This window comes from Neovison vison, chromosome 1, assembly GCF_020171115.1.
Source record: "Neovison vison isolate M4711 chromosome 1, ASM_NN_V1, whole genome shotgun sequence".
NCBI lineage: Eukaryota > Metazoa > Chordata > Mammalia > Carnivora > Mustelidae > Neogale > Neogale vison.
In genome coordinates, this window is record NC_058091.1 from 61,241,259 (window position 1) to 61,251,227 (window position 9,969).

Sequence of the window (9,969 nt, forward strand, 5' to 3'; positions counted from 1 at the left end):
AGGAATTTATCTTCTAGGTTGTCCTATTGGTTGGCATATATTTTTTGTAATATTCTCTTATACACTTTCTATTTCTGTGCTATTTCTCCTCTTTCATTTGTGATTTCATTTATTTAATTCTTTTTCTTTTTTCTAATAAGTCTGACTACAGACATTAATTTTGTTGATATTTTCAAAGAACCAGCTCCTGACATCATTGATTTGTTCTAGATATATTTTTTAAATTTCTATTTTCTTTATTTCAGCTCTACTCTTTATTGTTACCTTTCCTGCACTGGTTTGAGGTTTTGTTTGTTTGATTTTTAAATTTTTCTCCCTAGCTTCTTTTGGTGAAAGTTTATGTTGTTTAAGATTTTTCTTCTTAAAATATTGCTATAAATTTCCCTCTTAGAACAGATTTGCTGCATCCCAAAGATTTTGGAACACTGTATTTTCATTTCCATTTGTCTCCACAAATTTCTTGTTCTTTGATTTCTTGGTTAAACCATTCATTATCTAGTAGCATGTTGTTTAAACTCCATGTATTTGTGTTCTTTCCAGATCTTTTTCTCATGCTTGAGTTCTAGTTTCATGGTGTTGTGGTTGGAAAAGATGTATGGTATGACTTCAACATTTTGAAATGTTGAGACTTGTTTTGCAGGAGCTATGTGATCTGTTCTAGAGAATGTTCCATGTGCCCTTGAAAAGAATGTGTATTCGCTCCTCTGGAATGAAATGTTCTAAATATGTCTGTTAGATCCATCTGGCCCAATGTGGCCCAATATGTCATCCAAAACCAGTTTTTCCTTATTGATTTTCAGTATGGATGATCCATCCACTGATGTAAGTTGGGTGTTAAAATCCCCTTTTACTGTATTGCCATTGATTACTTTCTTTTTGTTATTAGCCAGTTTATGTATTTGGGTGCTCCCACGCTGGGTGCATAAATATTTACTATTACTATATGCTCTTGTTGGATTGCTCATCATGTAGTGTCCTTTGTCTCTGGTAATAGACTTTGTTTTAAATTTTATTTCTCCTGAAACACATATTGCTACCCCAGCTTTCTTTCACTTGAATTTGCATGGTAAATAATTTTTCATCCCTTAACTTTCAATCCACATGTCTTTGGAGCTAAAGTGAGTCTCTGATAGGCAGCATATCCTTGGGTCTTGCTTTTTTTATCCCATTTCATCATGCTATGTCTTTTGATTGGAACATTTGGTCTACTTACATTCAAAGTAATTATTGATAGTATGTATTTATTACCATTTTGTCACGTATTTATGGTTGTTTCTGTAGTTCCTCTTTGTTCTTTTTCTCTCTTCTATCACAATTTGTTGGCTTTCTTTAGTGATATACTTGGGTTTCTTTCTCTTTATTTTTTGCATATCTATTAATATTTTTTTAATTTGTCATTACCATTAGTTGTATATACATTTATAGAGCAAGCTATATTAAGCTGATAGTAGCTTAAGTTTGCACCCATTTTATTTATTTTTTATTTTTTTATTTTATTTTTTTTTAAAGATTTTATTTATTTATTTGACAGAGAGAGATTACAAGTAGGCAGAGAGGCAGGTAGAGAGAGAAGGAGGAGGAAGCAGGCTCCCTGCTGAGCAGAGAGCCCGATGCGGGACTCGATCCCAGGACCCCGAGATCATGACCTGAGCCAAAGACAGTGGCTTAACCCACTGAGCCACCCAGGCGCCCAAGTTTGCACCCATTTTAAAAGCACTATATTTTTACTCTCTACCTCCCCCCATGTTTTAGGTACGTTATGTACTACTTTTCATCTTGTCTGTTTATGTGAATCCCTTGACTGCATTTTATAGATATACATAAATTAACTGTGTTTCTGTGTCTTACTTTTCTTATTCCTGCTTATGGTCTTTCCTTTCCACTCAAATTGCCCCCACCCTTGACATTTCTTCTAGCACTGGATTAGTGATGATGAATTTCTTTAACCTTTGTTTATCTGGAACCTGTATTCTGAGCCTTGTCGGATGAGTATTCTTGGTTGCAGGTGTTCTTCCAGCAATCTGAATATATCATGCCACACTCTTCTGTCTCAAAAGCTTTCTGCTAAAGAATCAGCTGATAGCCCTATGGAGTTTCCCTTGGGTTTAAGTCTTTTCTGCCCTCCTGCTGCTTTTAAATTTTCTCTTTATTACTATTTCTTGCATTTAATTACTGTGTGTCTTTGTGTGGACTTCCCTGGGTTAATTTTATTGGGGGTTTGTCTGTGCTTCATGGATCTGGATGTCTCTTTCCTTGCCACATTTGGGCAGTTCTCAGCTTATTTCTTCAGATAAATGTTCTGCCCTCTTTTCTTTCTCTTTTCTTTCTGGGATCCCTATAATGCAATTGATATTACACATGATGGTGTGTCTGAGTTCCATAATCTATCTTCTTTTTAAATTATTATTATTTGTTTTTCTCTCTCCTCTTAGCTCGATTGTGTTCTACTTCTCTGTCCTCCAGGTTGCTTATTCTTTCTTCTGCCTCCTCTACTATATTATTCCTTCTTGTATATTCTTAATTTTGGTTATTGAGTTTTTCATCTCTGGTTGATTATTTTTTTATGCTTTCCATCTCTTCCACTTTTTTCTCAAGTCCAGTGAGTATCTTAATAACCATTATCTAAATTCTCTATTAGGTGTATTACTTATCTTATTTCTTCTAGGTCTCTTGCTGTGATTTTGTCCTTTCATTTGGGACATATTTCTGATTCATTTTGTCTGATTCTGGGTCTGCTTTTATGTATTAGAAAAATCAGCTGTGTCTCCTGCTTTAGAAAGTAGTGACCTTGTGAAAAGAGGTTCTATATTGCTCTGCAATGCAATATCTGCTATTGCCAGAAACAGGCACTTCAGGGGTATAACCTGTGTGTGTCACAAGCTCCCTACTCTTGAGGCTGAGCCATGTTTGCCTTCAGTCTTATCATCTGCAATGGTTGTCTTTGCCTGTTTTGGGTGTGTTTGGTGTCTATGTTGTGAGTGGACCAGTCCCAGCCATCTTTGGGCATTTCCCAAAACTACATTAACATGGAACTGCAGGGTAATTTTCTGTGTCCTCCTCCAAGAAGCTTTTGTTCTTGGGCAGGGCCTGCGTTGTGACCATATGTCTGCACTCAACCTATTGTTTGGGCTGCCTTCAAACTATTGCCTGAGGTTATCTTCTCCTCTCCTTGGTTCAGGATCCACTTTTGGGTGGTGCTGGCTCTAGTCAGGGTTGTTTGCATGCTTCCATCCTGTGGTGTTACTTTGGATGAACATATGCCAAGGTACCTATCCACTGGAGAACCTGGGGGTGGCACACAGTGCCAGCAAGGTCCATGGTGTTCTGCTGAGGGAGTGGATCTTGATCTGCTTTGGAAAATTGTGGTGGCCACATTGATGGGGCTGATCCGCAGAAGATCAAAGGGATAGCACTCTTTGCAAGTTAGATGGAGGGTGTTGATGCTGTGCTGTTTCCTGCAGGTGTCCTTCTCTCTGGGCTGGGGAGTGGGAGAAGGAAATGGTGCCAAACAGCTCTTTTGCTATTGGACAAGTCTCCTAATGATCCTTACACCTCCAGCACAGGCTCTGAAATTAATAAATAAATCTCTCATTCCCTAGGCATACTTCAAACAGCTGTTTTTATCCTCTATCTCAGCCTGGCTGATTTTTGTGCTGTCTCTTTAAGGGCAGATACTCTGTTTCCTATTTCCTTCTCTGGACTCCTAGAACCGAGTCTGCTTATTTTTAAAGCCTGTGTGTTTTACCTCATTTCTTGTTAGGCTCCTCTAGTTTTCAAAGCCAAATGTTATAAGGATTTTTTCTCCTCATGTGGGTCCCCGTGCCTGGGTGCCTAGTGTGGGATCTGTTCCTCTCCATTCTCTGTGCTTGCAGTGTCCTTCTATCCTATGGACAGTCTTGTAACATCTCTGTGGCTGTTTTTAAGTGTTAACTTGCTTCAAGCTAACACACTTCTTGCTTGCTGATTTAAGGTCCTTGATCTGTAACAGAATTAATTTGCTTTCTTTTAGATTTATAGACCACAGGTCTTGGTGAAGGAAAGACCAGAACTTTCCCAGACAAGAGAGACCAGCAAGTCTGTTTGAGGCTGCCTTGGTCTTCTGATTAGCCGAGCATTCTTTTGGCAAAATGTTTTTCTTTTTAAAGGTGATACAAATGACTTATTGACCTCCCTTTGTACATTTGTAGACCTTGCCCTTCTTTGCAGAAAGAACAACGTACTCTTGTACAACTTCTGTGTACCAAGGAACCAGATCTTCTTATACAGCCATCTGCAGGTACCATGAACGTAGACCTTCTTGCACAACCTCCCCAGGACACCAAGGAACTAGATGTTCTCATAAAACCTATGAGCACCAAGATAAATCTATAGCTGGCATCATCAGTCTGGATGCAATCAAGGAATGTGACAGATCACTGCACTCTCTTAACTGATTAAACAAACTACTATAAAACCTCTTGGCCAGGCAGAAACCTTGGAGTTGGCATTTGGACAAAAGTCTGCCTTCTTCCCAGGTAGCCAAGCTTTTGAATAAAGCTCCTATTCCTTTCCATTCAAAACTTGTCTCTTGAGTATTGGCCTTTTGAGCGCTAGGCAGCCAAACTTGGGTTTTAGTAATAGTCCCACAGGTCAGTTTGGCTCTCAGCTGCATCTCTGCCATGCCCAATCTCTTAGATGTTGCCTCTTCTCTATATTTAGCTCTAGAGAGCCCATTCTCTCAGGCTTACAGCCATTTTCTAAGTTATATATACTTATAGATGTTTTTTAGGATTATCACTGGGACAAGGTGAGCCTAGGATACTTGGCTCCACCATTATCCAGAATTAATTGTTTTTGAAATATTAAATCAATCTTGCATTTCTGTAATAAATTCCACTTCATCATGATGTATCATTCTTTTTGTGTGTTGTTGGATCCAATGTCTAATATCATGTCAAGAGATTTTAAAAGTATCCATGTTCATGAGGAATGAAATTTTGTTTTTATTTTTTTCTATAAAGTTTAATGTAATATTATCTCCATAAAATGAGTTAAGAAATTTCCCCTTTCTAGAAGAGATTGTGTAGAATTATTATTTCTTTCCTAAGTATTTGATGAATTTTTAAAATATAGCTACCTAGGTAATTGATGAATTTCTAAAATATAGTTACCCATACCTACTGACCTTGAGTTTTCCCTTTGACAAGGCTTTTGTCTACACATTTTATTTCCTTAATACATATAATGCTATTTTTCTATTTCATCTTGTAGTTTTGCTAACTTTTGTTTTAAGAAATTTTTTTATTTTATGAAAATTGCCAAACTTACTGACATAAACTGTGTGTCATTTCTTCATTAAAATGTCTGTGAAATCTGAACTGATAATTTTTCTTTTATTTCTGATACTGGAAAATTACATCTTCTCTGTTTTTCATGACCAGCTTGCCTGAAATTCTATTCTATTCATCTTTTCAAAGACTCAGCTTTAGACTGATTCATATTCTTTACTTTTTTAATTACATGATTTCTTATCTTTACTATATTCTTACTGTTTGGATTTTACTTTTTTTTTTTTTTTAATTTCTTGAAGTTGAATAAGTTATTTTAAACTCTCCAGACCTCTACTTTTTAAATAAACTCTCAGCAACATATCTGCCTTGTTTGTGATAAATGTGAGAAGGAGAAATAATTAAGATTTTTAAATGATTATGTGAAAAATAGTAGTTCTGGTTAAGAAACTATTAAAGTATTTTCATATGGTGGAGGAAGTGTTTGTGAATATTAAATGAAATGATGTCAATAAAGTGGCAAAATTAAAACGAGAGTCTTTTCTGTCTCTTAAAGCATGAAATCTACATGTATAAAGGTGTTTATTTCCCTTCTTAGGGAAAAAAGACTTCTTAGATTTCCTTAAAATAAACTGAGCTTTCTTTTTCAAATGACTCAAAGATATTAAGGCATATTGTTTTAAATGTTTTTAATTATCTAAATTTAAAAAATTCATTCAGAACCTTGGCATTAGTATTATAATACATCACAAAGAATTACACCATATTTCTAAATATGGATATAAATATTATATTTCATAATAGTCCTTTCATTATCCTAACGTAGACTAATGGAATAACTCAAAACTTCAATATTCTTCTTCTCTAAAATAAGAATTAAAACAATATTCTTTAATATAATAGGAATATAAACATTGCAGCAGTTATTTTAGAACTGGACTGGAAGATATTTAGTAAGATTCATGTGAATAAAATTTACTTTTGACAAGGAATGCCATTGGTCTGTTTCCAAAAGTAGAGTAGGATAGTAAAATTTGTGAACATTTTTTTAATTCTAAAAGTATCTCACATGTTCTTTGTCAAATAAAAAAAATGACAGTGGTTTATTAGCATTATTTACCTATTAGTTTGAGAAAACATATTGATGTAAAAATACTTTTAGTTTTCCAGATATTAACAATTGCTTTTTAACAGTGTATTTTTTTTTCATAGAAGGCTTTTATTGCCTCAAAAATTCTTTTCATTTTATTACATTTAGATCAATAGGTTCCATAGGCTTTAGGGCAATGAAAAATAAGGAACTCTTGATTGGTGATTTCAAAATGTTCATGCATGTGTTCATATACTTTGAAAGGCTTTGTTGTGGAATAAAATGTCATTCAAGGCCAGAGATGGCTCTTGAAGGTAAGACTAATACAGTGTAATCTATACCTAGTGTTTTTCCACAGCTCATTAAAATCTTAAGTAATTGGAAAACAAGTGCAATAAAATATTTGTATGGGTATTGCCATGGTCAATAATCTCCTTCTTCTGAGAGACTTGTCTTTTTAATCTTCTGATGTTAAAAACAATTCCTTCTTTATTTGACAGCTTCACATTTGATTGACTGCTACTGTTACCATGTGTCAATCTTTGCACATGCTATGCTTGCTGAGTGTAACTGAGCTTTTGGTATCAAGAACAACAACTCAGCAATTATAGTGTTGAAACCAGCTCAGACACACATTTAATGGGCTCAATATATTTTGTTTAAAGTACTAACATGGCAGCTCTTAACTGATTATGATACCATTATTTTTCTAAGGTCAAATGCTATTCTCGTATACCACTTCTTCCAGCTGTCCATTTACCTTTTTGAATTTTATAAAAGTCTGTTCTAGATTCTTACCATAAATTTGTCCTTAGTGGTAAGGTGATGTTGAAGGGATATTAGGCTCAATGTTGTACTCACATGCTTTGTGATGATTAATGCATCACTCCCATTAAGCCAAATTTCTTCAACTACACATAAATAACAAGTATACATAAGAATGTACTTGACATGTTATGCAGTACAAGATGTTACCATTTAGCTTGCATATTATTTTGGTTTAGATTATAATTAGCAAAAAGGGAATATATTTTTAAGTTTTAAAACAATATTTTCTGAAGTGTTAGGAAAGTCTTATACAAAGATAATTTTGCATATACCTGTAATGCCCATATATATAAAATAATGAGACTCAAATATCTAATGCTCAATAATAAGAAAGGAAACCAGGTGGAAAAAATCAAGCTGCTTGTCTTAAACCTTAAAAAGCCTTTCTTCCTTTATTAAAAAAAAATCATTCACCAAATTGGAACCTTATCTTTTGATATTTAATTCCAGAGGTCTGGCTTGTTTAAATTAAAGCTGATTTCATTTCCCATTTTATCTTTTTCCATATGCCCTACCACTCATCACAAACTATCATCAATATTTATAATGGAATACAAGAGAACCTCTACTGTCCCCTTATTTCCTTGTTTGTGCAATAGCATCTCATTATAAAAAGCTGTAGAGGCTCAGAATAGTGTGTGTGCGTGTGTGTGTGTGTGTGTGTGTATGTGTTTGTGCCATTGCTATGCTTTTTTCCAATGTCACTGCAACTACACTTGTCCTACATAAGTTGTAGGACTTGCTGCTTTTTCTTTTTATTGTAACAAATCATACACTATTTTTTATCTCCACACTTAGCTATAAATACAATGGTTATATAAAATTATGTAAGCATTCATAGTAGGAAAAGAGGTCAACCAAATTTTCAGAATAAAAATACTGATTTTAAAATATCTGTGCATTTCTCTTTTCCCTGCCACTAAGTTTTTCTATCAGCATCCATCTAAGGGTGATTATGAAATATACAATTAGTATATCACAAATACATAAGTTGCCTCAAATAGGTAAAGGGGGAAAAATTCATTGGTAAGTGTTTTCAGAATTAATCAAATGTCTCATCTCTACCTCCATCCCCCAAATTCAAAGATTATTTTCCTTTTTTCTCTTCTATATACATATGTATATACACACACAAACAAAAACACATATATAAGGGATATATGGATATATAAAGGAAATGTATAAATATATGTGTGATATATACATACACACAGGCACATATACAATCTGATCTGATGAACTTTTTAAATTTTTATTTTTATTTGTCTTTCTTTTAATCTGTGTGACTTTTGCCATGATATATCATTCATCTCTCTAACCAAATTATCTGTATTTATTATGGACAATTATCAAACATCTCTGAACAAATAGAGGCCTTTCCTGAGTATGTAGAGATTTCACTCACATAGCTGACTCCAACATATCCCTAAAAGAATAGATATTTATGTGTTGTAGGACTTAAGCAATTTCTATCTCCATTATCAAGATTTTGGAAAAGTATGATTGGGGTGAGTCTGAGACAATTCTAATGCTTACAGTATATAGGTTATTGGTCCTCAACCCAAGGTTTTTGTATTTATGGCATTGTGTTCAAACTCTGGAGATGGTTGTTAAATATTATCTATTCAAAATATATAATATTAGCACTGTAAACCTTTACCATCCTTTAAAAATTGTAGAATTTTTGAACGCATCTTATTTCTTCTTATGACCAGGAGAGAAGTAAAAGGCAAATAGATATAGATATATATTGGATATATCTATACGTATCTATGATTAGCCAGGTACCCTGGGTGTGCAAAGTAGAGTGATAAGTCTGAAAAGTAAGGCAATCAACAGAAGGACACAGGGTATTCAGGTGATGGAGAGGTACAGGGGTGCACAGAGAGTGATAATAAAATTATTTTTCACCTATTCAAGTCTGTAATAATTCTTGGTGAAAATTACTTTACAGATGCCTTTACTACTGAATATATAATTTTGGCATAATCTGGAATAAACATATTATAACAAACAATATATGAAGGAACCTTGCAGGTAAGAAAGCAAAGATTGTATCATATATCATGAATTTACTTACATTATTGAGAGTTAATAGTGCTGGCAGTGATGTTGGTAAGTTTGAGTTTCTGGAAAAAAATATTCATTCATTCACTCCTGTGCTGCTTTTCTGAGCAGAGTATAAACTCTAGGTTTGAATAACGGTTTTCAAAAAGCCCAGCTCCTTCAGTGTGCAATGCAAGAGCACAAAACTTCTATTTCTGAACATACTACCCCAAATAATTCAGTATCAAAGATAAGCCATTTTTAAATAGTACACATGATCTGTATTTTGTACCAATATTTAACTCAGAATTTTCCATTGTTAGTACTAAGCTAGAAACTGGATATATTAAGCTTTTGAAAGAGACTGGGATTGGTGGTAATGAATTTGTTTATTGGCTAAAGTCCATGCACCAACTTATACTTACTTTAAATGGACAATAATCTTTGTTAGTCTGATAAGCAAATGTTACATCTTACCAAGAAAAAGCTCATGAGTGGATTTTAGAATTTATCCCCGCAATTTAATGTTAGCACTATTGTAAATTAAATTTGCTATGCAAAGCACTGTGTAAACCAAATTGAAAAGAGGAAGGGGCGGCTGCTGTTCTAAAAAGAAGGAACACAACAATTTCTCTTATAAACTGGAGCTGTTATTTCTCCATCACATTTGTTAGTTCTCTCCTATCTCATTTTTTTAAAAAAATACCCTCAACTCTTCATCCCTCAAAGAACCCGTAC